We start from the raw sequence: 25,067 nt of genomic DNA, 5'->3' as shown, positions 1-25,067 counted from the left end.
AACTGACTTGCACTACAGGCAGTAGGCACACAATTGCAAACTCTTAAAAGCATTCATTTCTCTGCCTGTATTTTTCTTAAACCCTAGCAGAACAGAAGGAAAACTGTAGGATATGGGAGCATCACTGTTGTACTTGTCCAGTAATAGTGGCATATAGCAGATGACAGCGGCTTCTATTTTGAGGTTAATGGAATTCCAATTAAATTCAATACCACAGCAAACTTGTGCCTACTTGATGCTTCTGGAAACTAAACTAAGGCTCCTCAACTCATCCTCTTCAGGACAAAAATAATTGTTACAATGCTCCATCTCCTGCTAGCACTCAACAAGAAATGATTTAAAGTTTCTTAATACCTACACATATTGGAAGTGAAGCAAAAGACCCACCTCCAGCTTTAAACTCTGGAGTTTAAGCCTAGTGATAGATCAAGTTAAGCAAGCTGCAAACCAGTATTAAAGGAATTTTAATTCCATGGGAAGAATTGTCAGGTAAAAAAGGCATCAACTCCATAGAAAGACTTGCTGATATGGTTTTAGCTGAGGTTGCCATTTAAAAATCATGCACATAAAAAAGCCACTTGTATCAAATCAAGTGTTGCACCTGCTTTTATGCACATATTTTAACAGCACTGTCAGTGAAAAGGATACTGAAAACCTGCAAGTTTAAAACTGAAGACCAGCTTAAATGTGTCATGAATCAGGCTGTGGCAAATCACAACAGTGCTTGATAGGCTTTTTCATACAGGTACGGAATCCTACCAAATCAGACTATTTTACAGGTAAAACTATAAAGCCTAGAATTCCTCAACTAATTTTATAGCCCGGAACAAGAAATTAATTGTTATGAGTTTCTACAAAAAAGAGCAGCATTTCTGAGTCCTTTTTTCTTGCACTGCCAAACAAAACACTTAACTGTAGCAAAATGATGAGCTTTCAACCTCACATAGATGCTTACAGAGGAAGTGGTTGGAGCCTGCTGCAAACAGCAGAGGACTGAGCTGGAAGAGACCTCTGGAGATCATCTGGTCCAATGCCCCTATTTAACATAGGTCAGATACAACAGACTGCCTGGGACCAGGTTCATGTGGGGTTTGAATAGCCCAAGAATGGAGATTTCACTCCAAGAATGGAGTCTTTTTGAGAAATCTCTGATCCTTCTTGACCACTTTCACAGGAGAAAGATTTCTTATCTGTTGCCTTTTGCCCTTTCAGTGGTGTAAGGCAGAGCAATTTAGCTCTGTCACCTTTAGTGCCTGTAAATGACATTTTCTTTTACTCAGAAGACATCCCATAAAACCTAAGTTGAATTAACTAAATGAAAACCAGTTACTCTTAAATTTAAAGTCAAGCTTGGTAAGCAAGCTTGACCCATCTGAATAAAATAGATTATTTCATCTGAAAAATAGATGATTCAACCTCAAAGTCTCAGCTGCACAGGAGAGTGAGCAGCACTTCCAGCCTCTTTTCAAGACCTGCACAATTGACTCAGTTGATACAAAGATAAAGGGATGTACAATTGCCAGAAGCAGGCACAGGCTGAGCAGCAGGCATGAAAACAGCTTGAAGCTCCAAAATTCTGATTTAGCCTTGAAACAAACATGAGCTTAGTGAATTCACAGGGAAGAACAGTCCGCCTCACAAGCTAGCCAGGTAACACAGAAATGGGGTTCTTTTCCAAATTTTCTTGTACTATGAACTTGAATAGTCTTTAGTTAGACACACTACCAAAACTAACCACTACTCTGATCTGGAGACAGGATAAACTTAAGATGGCTGTGTTTAATTAGCAGCTTCCCTACTCTACTGCTAAATCCAAATCCTCCCCTCAAAAAAGACACTAAAAGGTTGTGGGTTTTGTTTTTTTTTTTTTAAAGGAAATACTAAAATGGGCATATTCAAACAGTTTAAGCCATGCTTATATTCAGCAAGTACAATTATTTTACCATACCAGTAAAAAAAAATTAAAATAAAAAACAAAGGACTTAATACAGAGAAGTACAAGATAAAAAGCATTGTTTTTCTAATGAAATGGCAAATACTCACACCATCTTCTCACACACTTACCAGATGCTACCTGCAGGTAAGTTCACACAGAATCCTGCACTTGGAGCGTTTAAAACTAGACTCAACAAGCTCAGGAACACATTGACTAATATTTATTTCTGCTCTGGCAAAGGGAAGGACATGATAGGATGAAAGATATTAGATATCAACTCCATTAAAGCACCTAATTATGTTAGTGTTTTTCTGTAGCTGTTATGACAGTGTAGGACAGGTAGCTACCTAAATAAGCTTAAGCTTGATGTTCTTAGCAACTTCTAACAAACTTCCTTCTCTTTGCCCTGTTGAGCTGAGTAGTTTTTGCTTCCCTCTGAGATAATTGGTAATCCCTACTGAAGAGAACATTTCTTTGTCTATTTTCACATTTTCAAAGAAAACATTACTCCCTTGATCATACCCTTTAATACTTTTCATGCTTCTTTTATGCCTCTTTGGTACCTTAATAACAAAATTTGTTATTTATTCAGCAAATTTAGGATTTTAACAGTACATTTGCTTGAATATAGAGCAAATACAGCCTACAGGACCTACCTGCATTAAAAGTTCTGCCTTTACCCTGAATGTGACTTGGAAAGAATGAACGTTTCTCTAAATTTCAGAGCAGCAGCCAGCCCTGCAAGGACTCAGGAAACAAGTCAATGAAAGCCAATTATGTAACCAAGACAAAAGGATGAATTGAAATCTGGTACTTGTGAAATCCATTACTGGAGTTTCTGTTTTTGCTGCAGTACAGCTTGAAGATTAAAAGCTTAAAAGCCAAGCTATTTTTTAGGTAACATGTTGATTTCCTTCTTCCCTACCCTGTCTCCCCACTTTAAAGAAAGTAAGACCAGCTTTAATTTGTGAGCAGTTGGGTGGAACCACTGAACTGAGACCATGTGCCCACTGGGATTTTGAGTGACTTCCATTCAGTCCAGACACAGTGCCCTTGGTCCTCACTCTTAGATGGTTCACATATGACTTTCTGGAGTTAACAGAGTCATCTAAAGTATCAGTGTGAAGGAAAAGTCAGGGCCAAAAAATTAAACTGGACAGAAACATGAGTTCCATCTCAAGAATGATTAAAAGAGAAGTTGGTGTCTGCTACCTGCTGAACTGCAAAGCCTCAGACTTCAGTGCCCCTGAAATGCAGGATATGAAATCCAGATTGAGTCTGATAGTTTGAACCCTCAGCCCAACACCAAAACAGCATGAAAACAAGGTGAAAATAATTGCATGCACTTGCATACACAATTGCATTGACTGAAATGCAATTTACCCTTAAACATTTCTGCTAAAAATGTTCAAATATTACTATTATTTCAAAATTGATAGAAAACCACCTTCCTTAGGTCAGACTCTCATTTAAATAGCGGATCTTTAATTTTTATATACTAATTCATGCTATTTATGCTAATAACCATTACAAGCACAAACTATTAAAGTGACAAACTCTTTAGACTAAGAGTCTGCACATTTCAGAGGATGTCTGCATTCACTTGTCAGTGCCCTGGACACCAAAGCAGACAACTGAAGCAATTGCCATACTGCTGATAATCTGGCAAGCCTTTTTTTTCCTCCTGTTGCCCACTTCCATCAGGAAAATTATATTCCACTTTTAGGTGCATAAAAATGTTTCAAACTGCTAATTTGCTAAAGCTTTAGCCGTAGAATTGACTTCATCAGCTTAATATCCAGGGCTCTGGTGTTCTGTTGTAGCAGAAAGCTTCATTTTTTGACTCCCACTCATTGCACAGGCTGAGCCACAAGGCTTCTGAAGCATTCTCTCATTTTGCCCCGAGGGCAACCCCAAGCTCTGTTCTCTGCTGTGAGAAATATTGACTGCCACACACACAGAAGCTCAGGGATCTGGCTTCCCCTGCAGCTCTGTGCCAAGCTCTCACCCACAGCAGTACCAGTTTAGCAGGCTCTTGGTGGGGCTGGCTGGCTCAGGTTCCTCCAAGTTCTCCTGGGCGGCGTTTCTTGGGGTGTGGCATTGACGCCTCCCTTTCTGCTGGAGAGTCTGCTTTCCCTCCAAAACCCTTCTGTAATCTCCCAGGCCTGGTCTACCCAAGCAGCAAGGGGAGCCCATGGAGAGGCAGTTTTTCCATCTGCAGTCCTGCTCCTGCCTGGAGACACTTGGATTGCTGCACTATCCACCCTAAATGCCTCCTCTTCTGCAGGCTGGAGTAGCTGGACGACAAAAATACCATGGTTCCCATTCTTCACATTCACTTTCAACCCCAAAACATTTGCTACAGCTTGCTGTCCAGTCATCATCCCCAAGGCAGTTCCCAGCCCTCCTCTTTTTTTTCTGATCCTTGTTCTACTGTCTTAAATTTCCATGTTATTTCTCCCCAGAAATCTCCCCTTTGATCTACTTTTGATCCAGCAGAAAAAAATGGTGGGAAAATCAGATGCATTGAAAAGCTGCATTTATCACAGAAACATTCCATGAAAGTCTAGTAATTTAAAACATGGAGAGACATCTCAGCTAGAACTATCATGAGACTGTTTTGTGACACTAACACACACACTCTGTTTCTAGTGAACTTTTATAAATACAGCTACTGCAACCTCTCTCTTCTTTTTAGAGGAGAAATTCAAAGGGATTGCCAGCACATGCTCACTCCAACCTTGCTCAGAGCAGGAGACAAAAGTCTTTTGTTCAGGTTCAGAAGGCATTCATTGCTCCCCTATGATGACAAAAACTTAATAGACTCAGGCTAAATGGAAAGGTTTTCTTGGTATTAGCAATAGACTGTTTTATATATCCGTATGAATTTGTGCTAGTAAAAGCAATCATGGAATTTCCATGGTAAGTATACCTTAAGGAGACTCATCAATCCCAAAAAAAGAAAGTACCATTACCAGCAAAAATTGAAACTAAACTTGTTCATATTGCATTGTAGTGTACCACACTCCCTTCTGTTTTTGCAGTCCTCCTTTATGTTATATAGCCTTATTTTATTTTGTCAATTTATCTTCTTTGTTTTTCACTTTGCATCTCACAGCACCAGATCATAAGCATAATTTCTGGTGAGAAGCTGCATTGTATTTTAATTGAAAATTAAAAAAAAAAAAGTTTTGAATCAAGATATTTCTTTTATAACAATGACATGACATGATCTATAATCAACAAGGTCTTCCCCAGCCTAAGTGATTCCATGATACTCTAGAACTAGCCTTTAAAAAAATCACATCTTTTACCTATTGGTCCTAAGAAACCCACACCTCTATTGTCCACATTACAGCTCATCTATGAATAAATCCAGTATTTCACTTTAAGGGCTGCCTGTCCCAAAGTTTCTCCCGTGATAAATTTAATTTGTTTTTCAAAAGGAGCAGAGCAGCTGAAGGTTTCTTTTCACAATATTCACAGAGCTAAACAAGATCTTGTTATTACAGTAGCACTCCTTGTGGCCCTAATGACAACGTGCCAGCCTTTCCCTTATCCTAACCCCCATTTCTCAGAGGTTAATAACTGATGTCTCACTCTGCAGCTACACAGAACAACACCAGGGAGAAAGCCCACAGGACACAGCTGGGTCTTTTACAATTAAAATTAATTTCTTCAAGCAAATAAATCTAGTAAAATTACAATGTTAATATAATTGTCAAAACATCAAGGAGAATAAAATTGTCACTTAATAAATTCATAAAATTTACTGAGTAAAACTGCATTTTTAGCTGTAGGTATGCTCCAAACTAATTTTTGTCTTTAAACTGTTGGAGCAGGTTTTTTTTACCTGTTTTCTAAATATGAAGAGAAAGGCTTCTGTCCTCACAAAAATTCCACACTTGAACTTTATGACACTCTTGCATTTCAGCAGTCCTCAGTCCAAACCAGATCAAATATTGCAATTAATATGAAAATACTTCAATTTAAAAGATTTATTGCAGTTCTAAAAGAATTTAAAACTCTTAATCTAAAAATATTCACTTGACTACAATGCTTCTTACCAGTCCAAATATTAGAGCAGAAAGTCATAACCAGCTCCATTTACTTCCAGCACTCACAGAAGATTTGCTACAGCTAGAGGTACTCTTGCTTCTCATGCACTCTTTAAAATATATTTAAATATATTATTTCACATAATGTTTTCCAGAACTAGATCTTTCACTTCTCAATCTACATCCTTTGCTCTTCTGTGTGACCCTGTTCAAGTACAAAGGCCCCAGCCCCCCAAAGCTACTGATCACTTTCTGACAGGAGTACTGAATAAATATTAACATGTGACAAAAAAAAAAAAAAAAAAACAGCAAAACCTCCCAGTGAGAATTTAAATCTGTGTTAGATCAATGTACTGCTTTGTGCAAAACCAATGTCCAGGTTTGATACCTTAGCACAAAGGTCCCTCAAATTCCACATGTCTACCTGAACACATGCTTTTAGAGGATGAACAAAGAGTTATAGTGGGGAAGTCTGACCTCTCACATAAATGTCAGACACACAACAATTGTACCTCCCCTGAAAACAACTCAGTTGTGATTCTGCACTTATAACAGCTGACTGATATGATAACTCATTTTCCATGCAGGTGAAACAGAGATCCTCTGGCTAAGTTGGTGTTTTAAGGATATTCTAGATGTCATAGAATTCTGCTTCTTGGGATTTCCTCCTGCTGATATGACCATTGCACAGGCACTAAGGAGATTAAAGTGTAGCTAAATATCCACCACACTTAATCCACATTTTTCTCAGACTTCATGCATTTGTAAAAACCTATCAGCAAAACAAAACAGTCTTCCCCCCACCAACTTGCCTCCTGCAAGAAATGTGTAATTGCAGGATTGTGCTTGATCTCTCAGTGCCATTGGTGAAAGGCACACATGAAACCTCGCAGAGCTCAGTGGGACTTGCAGCCTCGCACTGGGCATCTTTCATGCAACTTGACATTCAGCTGTGTGAAAAACAAGAAGGCATTAAACACTTGCCTTGCTATGTGAACTAGACAATAGCTGCATTTTTCATCAATGAAATAATCTCTAATTTAACTATGAAGTCAGCTATGCTTACTGTAAAAAGCACAGTTAATAACTTATATCTTTCTAGCTACGACATCAACGTAGATGTCTGAAACTCCACCACTTCCCTGGGCAGCCTGTTCCAATGCCTGACCACCCTTTCAGAAAAGACATTTTTCACAATATCCAATCAAAACCCCCTCTTGTGCAGCTTGAGGCCACTTCCTCTCATCCTGTCACTTTTTTCCTGGGAGAAATGACTGACTCCCTCCTTGCTAGAGCCTCCCTTCAGGGAGTTGTAGGCTAACATTAAAGTTTCTCCTCAAAGCTCAGTTCTGGTTAACCAGAGAAATTGAATTTTAAGAATGGTATAGAAATAGCCTAATTCCAACTGAACAGGCTGAGTACCAGTGAAAAAGTAAACAATAAAAACTCAAGTATTTAGGAAGCACAGATATTGAAAATACATTTTTCAGGTACCTGCTATTCTCTTCAATTTGTAAAGTGATGGAAGGAAAGAAAAGCTGTAGATGAGAAAAAACACAGAATATTCTCTCAGAGGAACAAGATGTGAAAGAAAAGGATGAGCTCATCTCTAACTGCACCAGATTTTTCCATCCAGCATGTGCCACTTGGGCACATCACATGTCAGATAAGATCACAGCAGTGCTACACAGCAGAGCACACATTTGCACATGCCTTCTTCACTTGTCACTAATGAGTCATCCACTGCAAACCACAAGCAAAGAACTGATTGTTTTCACCTCGAAGAGGCAAACTGTGTTACTTCCAAAGAACAAAACTGTCAGAATTTTCAGCTGATGGAATTGTCGCAAGGTTAATCAGCACATCCACAGTTATCTTCACTACTATGCAGTAGCATCTTACAGATCAGTGTAAGGAAATTCTGATTAATTAAAATATACCAAGTAACTGCTTATTCAATTGTAAAATTGAAATTAGGACACAGCTTAGCAGACTGCTCATCAGCACCAGAAACAGCAATGCCACGGAAATACTGACACTGAATAATATTGTTATTATCTCTTGCTTAGCTACCTGCAAACCACCTGTCTATCATGCACATATATTATTTGATTGTACCTTCCAAAAGGAGTTTAATACCAACATTGAACAACAAAATACATGCTCACTGTAAGCAAAATAGCCACAGAACTCTTCCCAAGGGGCCATGCTATCCTCATCCAGCTCTGTGGTGTGAAATTTCGTTCAGCTGCTCCGTTGCCATCAACCCTGTCTGCCCACCCGTGGCACAAAGGTCCTGCCACAGCCCAGCCAGAGCTGAACTGCAGCTCTGAGGTTGCCATTTGGGATGTATTGGCCTCTGAATATTTACTGCAAAACCTGTTTTCCTTCTAACAAGAAATTGCATGACTCCAAGTTTGGGATCTGCCACTGCATGTCACATTTCTTTAAATCTTTGATAGCTTTCTCTTAATTGGGAAGCTAAATAAATCTCTGGAAAATTCAGTAAGAAGCAACAGATGAGAAGGAACTTGTCTTTCTATATTCTTCAGCAGGAAAAAAAAAAAAAAAAAAAAAAAAAAGCTTAAACTTATTTGAGCTTGTTACTGGCACAGTACTAAGAGGCAAGAGGCATTTTTGCATGGTTTCCAAAACTCACACATCTTGGGGAACTTGGCATGACTCCTTTTAAAACAAGCCTTACTCTCCAGTCACCTTCAACAGAGATGGGGTTCACTGCACCCTCACACTTCAGTGGAGGTGTAGGAGCAAGCTGAGACCAGGGAAAACCTGGCCACAGCAAGTTTACAGAGGAAGCAGATTAAAGAATATGATCTATAGACCATAAAGTGTAGGAAGCACCTTAAGATCATGCCTCATCAGAGGCTTGTTCCAAAGCAAGTAAACTCCATCAAGATCAATAAGCCTTTGAAGTGGATTCCAGACAATTCATACAGGGGAAAAAAAAAATATATGTATGTAAGTCCTTTCAAAGGGAAGAATAGCAAACCAGGACAAAGAGGGAGAGGCTGCAGATAAGTGAGTGCAGCCAGAGGTAACATAAAAGGCTGCACTCAAGATACAGAAGTCTACTGAAGCATCTCAAAGTGCCATTGCTCCATATATTGTAGAAACCATTCTTTTTGTTCTTCCAGTCTTTTATTATTTCTTGAGTGAAAGCCAGGAGCTCCCTGAGCAGATCTCTGATTTCAGAGCTGCTACACTCAGATGAATAATAGATACCAACTCTGGAAGGAAATAATTTGAAACTTCAAATTTGCTTTAGCACCACAGCAAAGCCTTTATGGTCCATTGTCTCCACAAGCAAGTGTAGCCTGCTGCACAGAAAAATGTGTATTCTCCTGTTTCTAGGAGAAAGCTTCTCCTCAGGACAAAACAGAATTAGTGGTAACCTTTACTTGAGCAGAGATCTGAATATTTCCACAGATTACACTTTCAAGTGAGGATTGTGACAACAACAGTTGTGGGACTTAAGAAAAGATTTTTTTTCTTGCTTCTATTTATGCCATGTTCTCCCCCACAGACGTGGAATTGCTGTGGTTTCGCCCAAGCTGGGAACTAAGTACAACACAGCTGCTCACTCGCTCCTCTGGCACTCCCAGAGGGGTTGGGGGCCCTCTCCTCCTCCTCCAGCATGGGCTGGACCAGGGCAGAAAGGATTAGAGAAGGCAGGCAGTGGCTCTCCCTATTATATATGCATATATATATATATCAGAACTGAGGCCCACAACTTTCTTCAGGTGATGTGGCTGGGCAGTAGCAGAGCTGGCACTGTCACCAGACCACACAATCTTAGAGAAATGCTTCATATGTATCACCCACCTGAGAAGGATCCTTTCCTGATCATGCTGAAAGGAAAAACCTTAGATTTGAAGATTTATTTATTTACTATTTACATGCAAAATACTCTCTCCTAAGCTATGAGAGTGTGTCTAATTACATCTCTGGAGCCCTGTCCCATACACAATTATGCCAACTGCAAAACTGACACAGAGCACTGCTGTGAACACACAAGACACGCTTCTTTTGCTACTCTTCCTGTTGGATATAATCATGCCTCATAGATGTCTTGTTCCAAACTGATTAAACTCCTTGCAGCCCTTGAAGTGTATCCCTGACAGCACTTAGTGAGAAAATGACATGTTCCTCCAAGCAGAAGGAATAGCTGAACAGGACAAAAGAAAGCTTACATAAGTAGTACAGTTGATCTTTCCAAAAGAACTTTGTAAAATACTAAACCCTGCAACACAGAACTGAGTGAATAACAAAAGTCAAAGTTGGTTTACATGCAAGGTCATTTTCTACTTTGAAAGATTTTCCCTTATCAGGATCAGTATAATAAGATAGAGCCTCTGAGGAAAAAACCCTGGGCAAATATCCTGAGGTGTCAACATTTTTGCCTGCCTGCATTCCCAAGACCTCTTAAGGAATGATTTATATCAACAGAACAATACAAACTTGTCCTAGCAGGAACATGAACTCTGTGACTGTTCCCTTCTAAAATATTCTCTTTCTTGTCTGTTCTCTTTGCAAACACCTTGAATTGCCAGAATCATCTGACTCACCTGCCCCCAGCAGTGAGCAGTCCATGTCCTTCTCATGAATAACACTTTCTCCTTCCCTTCTGACTGCAGCTCAGCTGAGGTACCAGCACAGGATCCGTGGATCCTGCAGGAGAAATCATGGAGATCCTTAAGGTCTGCCCATTATATGAATGCTTTAGCATTCTTTTCATCCACCACTAAATGTGCAGGAATAAGATCTTTATGGTCCCTTACAACCCAAACCATTCTATGAAAGAGTATGAAAACACTGTGTGTTATTTGCTGTTCCTCAACTGCTTTTCAAAACAAGGCAATAATATAGTAACTTTCTAACTTTCCCCTTGCAGAGATGAAAATTTATTAGACCATTCCAATGGAAGCAGATATATCATTCTGATGGAAAATCCATGTATTCATACCTACCCTTACAGACATTTAAACTTCAGAAATTACCTTGTGTTCTAGGAGAGGAAAGGGAAGCACAAATATTTGTTTGGGTGCTTTGTTGGGGAAGGGAAGGGAAAAATACTGATCAGCATTTCCTAGAATCAGTAGTATGGACATTAAAGCCATGGTAAATTATAATCCATAGCTTACAGCTGAAGTTGCATCAGAACTGCAGATGATATTACAAACTGGTGCATCTTTTTGTTATACTATAGCATCCCACAGAAAATCACCACTAGAAAGGCTGCTCAGAGCTTTCATTTGAATGTGGGAAACCATAATTGTGCTTCAGGCATCTCAGTCAAGCAGAACAAAAAAGTTTTAAAAAAAATTTGAAGCACAGACTCTAGTCATGACCCTGTTAGACATCAAATGTTTTTAATTTAATTTAACCAAGAACTTTCTCTGCTTACCACATTTTATGAACTCGACTGACTGCAGAGGAGGTATTTGAAGTCTCTACTGCTAAGTTATTTTTGAAAGTATTTGTAATTTATCACATGAGCATACAGGAGGTAAAACCTGGCTATTAGTGATCAATAATATGTATTTATTCTGAACTTTCTGGGTTTTCTTGTTTTGGTTTTTAATATATTGTGAAAAAAACATTTTAATAGATCATTTATTCTCTTTCAAAGGAAATTTGCAGTTTGTACTACAACTATTTTGGTTATATTCTAGAACTTTTTCCAGAGTTGAAAACACTACTAGGGCTAAGTTTCTGATTAAAGACCAAATTGTTATCCTCTCTTGTAAAAACCTTTATGAATGTTGTCCTGTTTACCAATTTAAATATATATATATATATATCCTTAAGCTTAAGAATATTGACAGGAACATTCACATACAGTTAGACACAAGAAAAAGCCTATGGAAGGTGAGCCTGACACCTGCCTGTTGAACATCAGCTGGTCTTGGACTGCATGTCCTTGCACTTGCCTTCTTTCCAGTGTGATTGGAAGCAGCTTCTACTACAACTTGGACAGCCCTGGAAATTTTCCTGAGATAATCAGCAGACTGAGAGAATGACTTGCCCAGCTTTTGAAGGGGCTAAAAGACCAGGGATGATTTGCATTTGGCCCCTGGCAAGATGTGCCTGTAAATAAGGTGTCATTAATTTACTTGTTTTATGTCACTGAATTATTGAGGCACTGGATGCTGCTAAATCAATAATAATCAATATCAGCAAGTGCATGAACAGCATTTTTTTCTTTGCTCTTTCAGCTACGTAGCAGATGCTCAGCTGGAATAACTCTGCTCCCTGCCTCCAGGGGCCCCAGCAGCAGTCCAGTTGGGACTTCACACCTCTAACTCCTGCATAGCATAAAACCATGGACACAGGAGACTGCACAACCCTTAGACTCCTCTCAGTTTAAGATGCAGTGCCTGGTGTTGTTTAAGCAGTGCTCATTTTCACTTAATTTCATTTCTGGTACTTTCTGTGGTTTGTCTTCCATCTATCAAAACAGGGATCGAAACAAGGCACTGAAGCACCCAGCTCAATGTATTCCTTTAGATAGGAAAGTATTACTTGCAAAAAAAAAGTTTTTCTACCCTCAGGAATTGTAGCAGCAAATGAGAAATTGGATTCTTTGTGTCATTCTACCATACATTACTAAAGAGTCAGGAAACCTCACTAATAGGAAGTGCTAGAACTGCTTTTTTTTCTGATATTGCAATTACTTCTTTTACAGATACAATTAATCTTCTCCCTGCCTGCAGTCAGTATATTTACCACAAAGTACCATTCCCAAAATCCTTGTTATATACCCTCAAAGCAGCACTGTTTACATTCACACTTAGTATTTATTAGGCAGGGCCTGAAGAGTTTGCATATCTGCATCCAACATTTCTCCACAGCTTTCCATTTCTCACACTTATCTTTGAAACAGCTGGAAGTAATTGCTAGAAAGCTCTGATAATCCTATTCAGATAAGCCACAAGTAATACCACATTTGTATCATCCAACAGTGTTCAAGTAAACCAGAATGTAAAGCAACCAGCCTACATAGATAACAATCTTTGTAATACAGCTTTTTAAACTTTATTTGGTTATTCCATCAAGTGCAGGTTAATAGGTGTATTTTGTGGCATGTAAGTCATTTATAAAAGGGTACAAAAAGCAGCCACACATCCAACAACCCAGCAACATTTATTTAGAAAAACACTACAACTCTTGAAAACAGGACTTCTTTTTAATGCAGCTAAGTGGAAATTATCAGTTTTCTTTTCTTCAAGATTACACCCAAGTTTCATATATGGCATGATCCCCAGCTGTGCAAATGCTTAAGCTGCATTCATGTTAACAGATGTTAAATATTTCAGTTTCTGAAACCATGACCACAAAATGGAGAATTTCAATGGCTACATTTGGATATGCAAATTTGAAATGTCAGTCTTGATGAGCAAGTGGAATGCTTTTGTTTCCTCCAACTTATGGATTCTTTGATTTCAAATCTAAAAGAAACAGATGTGATCATGCCACCTGACCTCCCAAATTCCTGCAAAATTCCTGCAGTACACAGAATTACCCCTTGTGATCACTGCCTGGTTTACTCTCTCATACTTAGCATCAAGCAAAGAGCAAACCCAGGCTGGGTACTGCAGAGCATCTGATTCTTCTGTGACCCAGAAAATCTACACTGGCCTTTAAAGTTAAGCAAGTGCAAAACCTCAGTCAAGTAATGCCATTTGCTGTGAAAACTTTGCAATTTTTTAATTGGATCAAATTATGCCCAGGAAACCAGAGTAGGTACAGTCACGTGAAGCAATAAAGTGCAAGTTGCAGCCTCCGATGCACTGCTGAAGCTTTTACAAGATAAAAATCCACTTCTTTCTGAGACAGCTCTCTCTACAGAGTGACTTTCTACTTCTGCCTGTTTAATTGTTGTGCTTGGACACAGATTACAAATTTACCTTAGGTACTTGTTCACAGCAAGAAAATAAATGTATGATGCAGACAGATACAAATATTCACTCAGTTTTAGCTCAGGAGAAGAAATTCTGTGAGAAATAGATTGCCAAGTAACAAATGGTGATTTTCAGGCCACAGACAGGGTAGTATTACAGAGACAACAGATAATTTTTTAGTCATCAGGCAGAGGGCTGTATTTCTCTCGTCCTATTTCCCATAAATATTTCTCTATACTTCAGCTTTCAGTATCTTTCATCAGCCCTCCCTTCTACTTGACATCATTTTAACTAGCTACCCTGTTTCTATTTCTTCCTTTTCTGAGATGTGCAACCATTCTTTCTATACTTGTCTATAATTTGCCTAAACAGCAGCTGATCACATGGTTATAACAGCAAGTATCCACCACAATAGCCAAAATTTAAAAAAAAAATCTAGGAAGCTCCCATGACATTAAGAGGCAGTGAACACAGCCTCGCTTCTTGATGGTAAAAGATGTTTCTCAACTGGTAGAGTTTTCACTCTAACATATTACTTTGAAACAAAAGAAAAAAATTTAAACACATGCTTCTAAAGTTCCATATACAACTTGATATTCATTCAAAGAATAAAAACCCCTCTGACAGACCTACAAGATAAACCATGTTGTGCTACATTCAGCAGCTGCAGTGCAATGCACAGGCTCACTGAAGCCTGTTGGCAAATTTGGTGTAAGTGACAAGGTAATAATTAAAAACTTACTGATAAAAACTAATCAAGTGCAGCTCTAGCCCTGTGAAGAATTTAATTCATCTAGCTCTCCACAACCTTCCAGTGCATGCTAACTACAGGAATGGATTAAAAAAGCATGGCCTTTACTTTGGACTCTGGTACTGTTTATAGCAGGGTCACTACATTCAGCATGTACTGTTAGGCAAAGTGGGTGAATTAAGAGTTCCACCCAGTTTTGCTAGTTATGGGGTTTCTTTAAACTGGGGCTATTTGACTGTGAAATACAAAAAGGCTATTTGAGGAGTAGGGCCAAATTTTCTTCCCTGACTTAATTTAGAAACCACAGTCATGGTGTGAGGCAGATGCTGTTCTGATCCAGTACTGCAAACAACTATTAATGGGTGCTACATACTTTGGGAGAGCTTAGAGTACAGAGCACTACTCCTGAGAAATTTGCTATCTACTTATATAATTCTTCAGATAGATCTGACACCTTTTTATAAACTTTTTACTGATCTAAGTCAAAAAGCAACTCAAAAATCTAACTTAGGTAAACAATCTTACAAATCCAAGTGAACAAACCCAGTCCCACTGCTCACTGACAAATACCAGTTTGCTTTTGCAGCACCTGATCACATGTCAAGAAACCACTTTGAATGCACATATGTCAGTACACAAGTTGAATGCACATATGTCCATTTTACAGCAGAGTTATCAAACAGGCTAAAACTACTTAAGATCCCAGAAGGAAGCAGGGTTAGGCTAGAGCATCATTCAATATGAGAGCAGTAGTCGTTCTTCCAGCACAGTACCAGTGCTCACTAACTTTGGGCTGTTGTTCTGTCTGCAGTTTGATCCACTGCTGCCCAGTTACTGATGTAGCATTTTCTCTAAAGTGCTTTCTAGTGAAGGTTAGCATCTCCTTGCTTTTGTTTGAAACATCTGCCATCAGAAAACCTTCCGAGACATCAGCCCAGACCATCCCCATGTTGCTGTTGTTTTACTTTACACTAGGTAAGTTCACTGTATTCTTTACACAGAGATTCTGGTCTAATAACAGTTTTTTAGCCCTTGTATTTAATAGATTTAATCAAACCTACTAGATTTGATGTCCAGATTGGGGATGTTAACAGGTGATTTTTACAGTCAGCATTTCTCAGCTCTTATCTTTCCTAATCCAAACTAACCATTTCCATTGCCATTTTAAGGGCTGAGTTGTTACTGTAACATTGCAATCCTACTGACAGCATCTCTCAGCATGCTGTCAGAATCCATGACCAGCATGCAGGAGAACGTCAAACCCAATTGTTCATCACTGACCACAAACACTCAATCCACTGATAAGAAATGCTTGTCCGGTTCAAAACGCATCCTGCTCTGCAGAAACTTCTGGCATTTGTTTGAACACAAAATTCAAGCATGATACAAAGACCAGAGGGTAAAATCTCTGGAGTCTGGCTGGAGTATCATATATCTAGGAAGATTAGACATCAGTGTTGCTACCAGTAACATGAGACTTCAGTGAGCATCTCCCATTGTGTGCTATGCACGTTTCACTGAAACACCAGTGCCTGTGGCTTATCTTTCCAGACTCAGCTCTCCACAAGAAAAAGCAGTCAATTAGCTAAAAGTCCTGCATAGACAAGTTCAATTACATCTATTGCTGCAGACCCCTATGAGGATAAACTATATGGAGGACCAACAGGGTTGATAATTAACAATCAAATTATAAAGCAGAAATTAAGTTACAGTAATCTACAAAAGAGTTAAGCTTGGAGGCAAAAGATGAAAAAGCCTACCAAAAAAACCTATGATAGCTTGTTCAAAATGAATTACTCAGTCTAATGCTTGCCCTTTAAGTCATTCCAGGCTTACTACAATATATCTGCTAGTGTTTTGGCCTCTAGATAACCTGCCTAGTAAATCAAAGCTAAACAGTGCATAATTAAAACATAGTCTGGTTCAGATTATAGAATATACAATTTATTTTTACAAGTAAGGAGACAAACCCCATAATTCACTTGACATTTCACCACTCTTTTGAAATATAGTCTTTCCACTGGTGAAAATAAACTGCCTAGCAGCTGTGTTATATATTTTACCTAAATGTATATTTAGATCCATGATATGTACAGTCTAACAGATTTGTAGCAGTTTTAAAGAGCAGAGACAGTCCCTACTCAGCTTTCACACAGTCAGGCTGGGAAAACATGGTAATAAATGGCATTTGGGTAAATAGAAGAACAGTAGAGACCAGCAGGACACTTCATTAGCACCATTTTATTGAGAAATGGCCTTCACCTTGTTTGGATTCCTTCATTCCAACCTGTGTCTGCAGGACCCCCATGCTCAGAACCAGTGAGGTAACAAGAGCACAAATTTCACAGTTAAAATTCCAATGATAAGCCCAACACCACTGACCTCTGTAAACACAGTGGTTTGTACTGGGAGGGATATCCAGGCAAAGCTGCTGCTGTATGTCTCAAGAATGCACCCTGCCAACACACATTCTATCAAACTCACAGAATTTCAGATAAATCCCTAATATCTGGCTCATATCCTGCTCTCCTCAGTTCATTTCCCTGCTCCAGCCACCTCATTTTTTACAGCATAGATGTTGAAAGCACACTGAATCATTCTGTACATCCTTAGCTGGAATGCCAATTCCATACATTTTCTAATAGCTACATAATTAAGCCCATACACCTGATGGAAGATGCAAGGGAAAAGGGAACAGTCTCTGCATATTCTTGTCCCCTTTTCTGTGGCTCCCACTCCATCACAGACAGAACAACTGCATCCTACTTTCCTCAGTCATAAGCAATGGTAACCGTGGCACATTTTGAAGAAGTAACACAACAGTTTCTCCAGCTACAAGCTTTGAGACAGTTTCTGCAAGGAAAACAAAACCTTAATCTCAAGATAAGTGATCACCATCTTCTTTACAACAGCCCTCAGCACTGTTTATTACTTGCTACTCCATGACTGCAGGAAAGTCTGTATTACACCAGATAGAGAAGATGATTTCCTATTGTTACTGTGAGACAAGGTTTGTGTTAATGCTGTGCCACAATCCTGAGGCAACTGAGCTCACAGGCAGCACCAGAGGCTGCACCTTGCCTTTGACAAAGAGCTGCTGGGAAGGTTTCAGCTGAAAACAACACTTGCTTCAGGCTAAGTTATATACATTTTCTATATTGCTACTTCAAAGATCTCCTTGCAACCAGGCCTTCCCAGGATTTCTGACACTGCCAGTGCTGCTGATAAATTACATCACCTAAAATGGAAGGGGGGAAGGATATTTCAATAATAAGGAAAGACCAATAGTCCTTAGCAAAACTTACTTGTGTTAAATCACAGTCTTGGGAATCACTGAGTACCAGTGGCTCTTTCTCAGTAAAGTGTTTACTGCAGACAGCAGCCAAGGGCAACCCCATAAAATTGTACCCAGAAACATATACAAGAAGAAGCAACTTCTTTTTTGTACTTTTCTTTTTTTTTTTGTTCTGACATGTATAAATTATCTTTTTTGCCCTTTTATATTATCACGTGTTAGTTACACTGGATTTTTTACCATCAACACCACAATTTCCATTCATGTGAGCAATCTGTGGCTCATTTCAATCTCCAAACAAGAAGTTATTCCATTGGCACAGCCTGAATCACTGTCAGAGGAAGGGTTAACCCTTGGGGTCATGTGGCTGTTATGGTATGAGGGACAGTGCTCTGAATAGAATTTCTCCTGTCCAATGAATGCTGTCTAAAGGTGGTGTAAGCACACAACATCCCAGGCAGGATGGCTCCCTCCATAGGCAAGCAGGATAGCCAACACTCACCTGGGCAAAAGGTGCCCCACACATCTCAGAAGGTGAACACTTTTCTCAGGTGTTTCTCAGCTTTAGGAGACTGGATGGTTAACTACCCACACAGTGCAATGGGCAATGCTGTATGAGAATCATCCTTGCTCCCTGAGCACCCTGCAGGCCACACTGAGGTGGTTTGGGACAACTCACATTTGGCTGCCCTCTCTGCTTCTCAGAAACCCTGATTCAGGTGGGCTCCTATTAGCTGGTTTGTAAATTAAAGGTACAAGGCACTGGTCCATGTCCTTCCTCCGTTCCCTGAACCACTGACACCAAGGGACTGTTGGATCAGGTTGCATTTTTCCCCTTGAGAAATACTATGGGACTCATTTGCCTGGACAGGCAAAGGTTTTATGTGGCCTCCCATCATAGCTTCAGGCTACTGCTCCCAAGAATCATCTTCAAACCTAGTGAGCCTGAAAAATTCAGCCCCCCAAGGGATCCTAAACTTTTACATAATCTTGGCTGCATTTTACAATTTCTCATGTCTAAGCAGATCTTAGTAATACACTGCTACTTGTTCTTTCCTAAAGGGAAATCAGTGGAAGAGCAAAGAGTAATTCCCACCTCCAGGTATTAGAACAAAACCACTCAGGTTCAGCCTCCTCTCAAGCCTTCCTCTAGGGTATTTTAAACCCAGAAGGTACCACCATGGACATAATTCAACAGCTTGTCCTCCAACAGTGGGGAAATCCCTGCAGGGCATTTTTGAGCTAACAAAAATAATCCCTGGCTAACATGTTATGTGTTTCTCAACTTCAGGAGGCTGGATGATTAGTTATGCACAGAGAGCAATAGGCAATGCTCTGTGAAAAGCACCCTTACTCCCTGACCACGCTGCAGGCCACACTAAGCTCATTTGGGACACCTCTTGTGTGGCTTTCCTCTCTGGTACTTGGGAATCCTAATTCAGGTGAGGTAGCTTTTTTTTTTTTTTTTTTTTGACACAAACCACCACCAAGACTTCTGATAGAGGAGAAATCAGGTTTTCAAGAAAAATTCTTCATTGAGTATGTTTAAGTATGTAGCCTCAGCTCAACAGCCCCTAGGTTTTTACTGACAACCCCTAAAGTGCTAGAAGGAGGCTGTTGTGTTTAGCAAATGATGCTTTCTCTATCTTAACACTGGAAATAAACTATGACACCACTTTGACTCACTGGGTGTCCTTAGGAGCTTAAAAGTGCTCAGCACAGATTAGGAGCAGCAAAGGACACCAGCTGCAGAGCACATCAAGAATGATCCATGTGACAAAGTAGCAAGTGTCTGAGAATGTTCTGTTGCTGGTACTCAGGTTTCATGGTAGCAAATTGGTTGTTCAGCACTGTAGAACACAAGAAAAGAGTTCAAGAAGAGGGATGTCCATGAGAACATTCCTTCATCTTCCCCTAGATTTATGTGCTAAGCACGATGCCATATGGTCTGGAATATCCCTTGGGTCAGCTGGGGTCAATTCTCCTGACTGTGTGTCCCCTCCCAAATCCTTGTGCCCCTCCAGCATCCTCACTGGCAGGGGCAGTACAAGAAACAGAGAAGGCCTTGATGTTGTACAAGCCCTGCTCAGCAGTAACCAAAACATCCCTGTGTTATCAGCAGTGTGTTCAGCACAAATCCAAAACACAGCCCCCATGTCTGCTACTGTGGAGAAAATCAACTCTACCCCAGCCAAAACCAGCACACATGGAGAAAGCAGCTTGTACATTTTGAAGACACTAAAGCCCCTAATTAGCCATGCACAAAAACTGATTATGACATAGGACAGTTAAGAGACATGAAAGCAAGGCTTAACTGAGGTGAGCACAAAGCCTGTGACAGGTTAGGTACAAAACCCCAGAATCCAGCACAGCCTGTTTTACCCAGCTTGTCCCCACTGTGTGGCTTGGATGTGTCTATGGCACAAACCCTTTAGAGCACAGACACTGGGGGAAAACATCAGTCTGGAACTGAAATCTGCTTTTTGCCGCCTGACTGTCACAAGGCAAAACCCAAAGCAGCGAGGGCTGTCACAGCTTCCTCTCTTGCCACTCACTCCCAGGTGCCACAGGAGCCACTGTCTGATGGACTGAGAAAGGTGCCAGAGCAGCTTGCTGGGTCCTTGAGTGGAAACTTCCATTGTGGGACTCAGCTGCTCATTAAGGGAAGCTACCCAGCCATTTCAGCCTCACAGGTGTGGAGATGCAGCAGCTCTCCAGGTCACCGTGCACAGCAGCAATTTCCAGGAAACAAAAACCAACGGTGTGGAAAACATGAATAAAACATACCCTGTGCAAGGCAATAAAGAAAAGCCCTTATCACAAGCTGAAATAATAACACACCACTGGTTCTTCAAGACATGCCCCCCCAAAACAACTAAACTGTTTAAAGGGTAACTTTTAATGGGGTATAGTTCAGAAAATATTTTAGGTACTAAAACTGGTGCCATTTTTACAGTGACTATTTTTACTATCAGGTATCCTGACAGGGTATTTTCACTTGGGTTTCCTAAGGTGCTTCAGCTGCACATGCATTAGCCTTGTGAGCAAATTTCATTCAGAGATTTCTCACCTGCCCAGAAACAGGCCCATGTCACCATACTTCTGTGGAATTCCTGTCAAAATGTCCCCCCTTTCCATGCAACACCAGACATCAGAAGTACAGTTCTGCTAACTCAAGCTGGCATCTCCTTCTCAGGGACTCCCCACTAGGAGCAGTCATTGTTAATCTTGGACACCTGTAGCACTTTGGGACATCCTTACAGCTGTTACACTGGAAAATGGGGCACACTGGGCTGCCAGGGTTGCAACTCTAACCCATCCAGAGCCAGATCCCAGCCACATGAAAGGCATAGGACAGGTTTATAACAGCACCTAGCACACAAAACAACTGGTGAACCCCCAAAACTAGCAACCTAGTTACACTTGCTGTGAGATAGAATCAGGGTTTCATTTCTGAAGCCCTTAAAATGTGAGGTAACAGATTCCTTTCCCATGGACTCTATCTAACATGTAGAAATGCTAAGCTGGCTCCCCGGTGCTTTCAGGATAAATCAATCCATTAAGTACAAAGGGCTTCCTACCAAAATGGAACATATTTCAATGCAGTGATTTGTTCTAGGCACAGCAGCTTAAGAATTGATTGCCAGCTATGGGTGAGAAAGAAAAGCCAACCACTTGCACAGATTCCCACCTCTTTAAGTACAAACTAATACCACAATCAATGCTGATAGCAGCCAGAAGCAATTGCAGAATGTCAACAATGGAAGAAACTGCCTGACAGCTCTACAAGTGTGGCAAACAACAAGCTTGGAGGAGCACATGGAACACCTTTAAACATCTCTTAACTACCAGAATTGTTTTAGACCCTCAGGAGCAGGTAGCAGCTGGCTGGTATCTTGCTCCTAAACACTTGAGCAAAAATAAGTCATCAGGAATGAGCATATTGCTTTGTTCCAGCTCCCACAACATGCATAAACACACCTAAGCATCCCCAGTGCCTGCTCTCAGCACAGGTGGGTTTATAAGAAACGCTTTGATACAAGGGAGTTTTCTGCCATACCTCCTCTTCCAACCAGCTGCAGTTTCCAGTAGGATTCCTCTGCACAGGCTGCTGCATGCAACAGCTTGGCAATGAGATTAATGGTCACAAGGCAACAAAACTGACATCAGGGTAAAACCAGATTCATCCTTGGGCAAAGAGGAACAACTGGCTATGAAATAGAATGCCTGCACAGCAGGATGTGTAATTGAATTGTCAGTCATCTTTTTCAATTAAAAATTATGCAAGAGTCCAGCATGTGATGAAGTACTACAAGTGATAATCCAATCTGTGTCCTTTGGAGGCCTTTTACCCATCTGTCTCCCAAAGGCTGTCCACATTCATGCCAGGAGGCAGTGTGCTGATGGGATTTCATGACCAGCATCAGCCTGTAAGTCATATTCAGGACGAGCCAAATGCCACAGACTCTAGCTGTCAGCAGAAGGCATTTCTGAACAACCCCACCACTCTGCTCACAAGAGCCCACCCACCTGCAAGGTAGGGCAGTCTGATTTGAAAATCACCCACCTGCCCTTTGATTCTCCCCAAGTATCCAGCTGGGTCACTCATCAGCTCTAATGTCGATGTCTCTTACTAGAAGGCAAAGGCACAGCTGTTATTAGCTTTTCACCCATGTTTGGTAACTCCCAGGAAAATGTTTTCCTGACTTAAGTAAGGCAAGCAACAGCAGAGTGCTTCACATGTGGCAATAGATCCTCTAGCATCTCACTTTCTGATCAAGGAATTTAAATATGTATTCCATTAGTTAAAGTCAAACTGTCAGATGAAATGTGATTACCTTATTGGAAAACAGAATGTACCCTTCCACCCAGACCCAAAAGTTAGTGCAGTTATTATTTGATTGCTTTGTTGTCTGGTCATAAATTTCTGATGCAGTTCTGCCTCAAATACAAGCATCACAGAATAAAAACAATTAAAGGCTACAGCACGGCTGCTGTGCAGAACTGGGTAAGGTACAAGTCTTTTCACCTTCAAATCACTTGACAGATTGAAAAAGCTTCAGGCTTGAACAGACCTTTAGGTCATGGTGTGTGTCCTCCTGTAGGTCAGACCCTTGAGTTGCACTGTTGCCTTTGGACTAAACTCAGCCAGTATAAACTGACTAAGCCACTTCCCAGGCAGCCATTCTGGATTTCAAGACAGCAAAGCAGTGGAAACCTACCCTTGTCCTTCAACAGTTCCAGAGCTTGGTTCCAGAGTTGAATTCCTGCTCTGAGGAACTGCTTTTCTCATTACAGTTGCATATTTTCATTTTTTACCCATTTGTTATTGCACCTCTCACCCTAGTTCAGTGAATATGTTTTGCATGGAAGAAAAAGCATAGTTAGCCACTCTATGGGCTTCTGAGAGTACTCAACAGCCTAAATTCTTCAGGTCCTCCCTAAAAATAATTCACCTTTTTTAAAATCAATCTGACCACACTTTACCCTATTGTCCACACGTTTTAACACAGCTTTAAAAACATATACAAATATTTCAGGCTTATTTCTCTTAATGGCTTAATCCAGTACCAATATGCAACACAAAAAGCAATGAAATACTGACACACCTGTGTCTAATTTGCATGCAGCCATTTCAAGCACTATTTTGCATTAATTACATGGACTGCCTTGCCTTACCAGTCTGCCTTCACTGTAACACAGCACCCACAAACACCATTCTATTAGCTATTTAATGCAGACTGCAAACAGAAATGCTGAACGAAGGCTGTCTCTAACAAAAACTCCCAGCTGATAAGGATTCCTTAATCAACAGCTAGGATGACATCAGTTTGTTAACTCTTACCCTGTCAGCTCTGAACAGCCAGATCTGGCAAATCACAAGCACCTGTGAAGCTGGGTACCTCTTGTCCCCTGCACAGTTACTTTTTTCAGCCCTACTTTTAGCTTGTATGCCAGCACCTGTTTCCCTTTAAGTCATATTGACCTGCACTGATACATTCCCATTCTGTAGTTCTTTTTTGAGTGAATCACATTACTGTTTTGATATATTTTCCCTGGGAATACTGACAGAATAGCCAGCCTATGGATGAGCCCAAAATTAATGTGAACTCCTAGTCCAGTGATCAAGTCCCATCTGTTTATCTTTTTACATCTGCCGCAAAGAGGAGAAACAGCATTTACAATACAAAGGCAAATTTCAGCTAAAAACCACACATAAAAATTCAGTGTAAAATTGGAATAGGTATTTTTTTTCACTGTGAAAGTTGGAGCAACTTTTGCAAGTGGCAACAAAAAATCCTTATGATCCTGTCTTGGGTCTTCAGTTACCCCTACAGTGCAAATACCCCTTCTTAGGTCATGCATACTGCATTAGCCCCTCTGGCTGGGTGTGCATCCTGAATTCCCCAATAGCCTCCAGGAAATTCATAATCTTACCCTCTCTGCTAATCCTCCCCTGGCTGGTAATCTTTATTCTACATGGAAGAAAAAAGCATCTGATCAGAGAAGATGCCCTCAGGTGATGGGAGCAGGTATTGAGCTCCATCAGCAAAACCCCACAGATCAAAGCTATTGACAAGCTGCTGGTAAAGGAGGTTTACCAAGGCAGATCTGGATTTCCAGCCCTTCAAAAAGATTACAACAATGGAAATAGCACAGGCTGGGAGCATATTCAAGTAACAAGACATCTTACAAAGATTATGAGAATTTGAAAGAAACTCTCACTACTCCCTGGTTTTATCCATTACTGAAAAGTAGAAATACATCACAACAATTGTCTATTTTCAGATAATAAGCATGCTAATTCAAAGGACACAAACCTAACCATAATGCTGTCTATAATGCCACAAACTATTCAGGGTCACGACAAAATGCCACATCCAACAGAAATGTACAAGGCAAGGCAGAAGAAACTAAGAAAGTGATTATTCCTCATTCCTCAGATCAGATTATAGCTGGTCATGGACTTTGACCATGTGAAATAGTTACAAAGTACTTCACATACCTCACCATTTTCCTCTAATTTTATAGTCAGTGCAGTACCCTGGGACTCTTCATACCTAGTAGAGACCAGCTAGACAGACAATGCTGGAGAAAGGAGTTT

The 25,067-nt window shown here is 40.3% G+C and overlaps 1 long non-coding RNA gene across 2 annotated transcripts; it reads right to left on the bottom strand.

The window, feature by feature from the left end:
* Positions 1–3,399: 3,399 nt before the first annotated feature.
* On the bottom strand, positions 3,400–24,093 carry LOC146767650 (uncharacterized). 2 transcript variants are annotated; one of them, XR_014954903.1, is made up of 4 exons: positions 23,572–24,093; positions 22,530–22,595; positions 10,581–10,683; positions 3,400–4,233 (listed from the first exon to the last, which is right to left on the bottom strand). It is a non-coding gene; the product is annotated as an uncharacterized LOC146767650 (long non-coding RNA). The 2 variants fall into 2 exon arrangements; XR_014954902.1 differs by having other exon boundaries at positions 23,642–24,093.
* Between the last annotated feature and the right edge of the window lie 974 nt (positions 24,094–25,067).

This window comes from Lonchura striata, chromosome 4, assembly GCF_050655825.1.
Source record: "Lonchura striata isolate lonStrDom1 chromosome 4, ASM5065582v1, whole genome shotgun sequence".
NCBI classification, from domain to species: Eukaryota; Metazoa; Chordata; class Aves; order Passeriformes; family Estrildidae; genus Lonchura; species Lonchura striata.
This window is presented reverse-complemented; position numbering and strand designations above follow the sequence as displayed.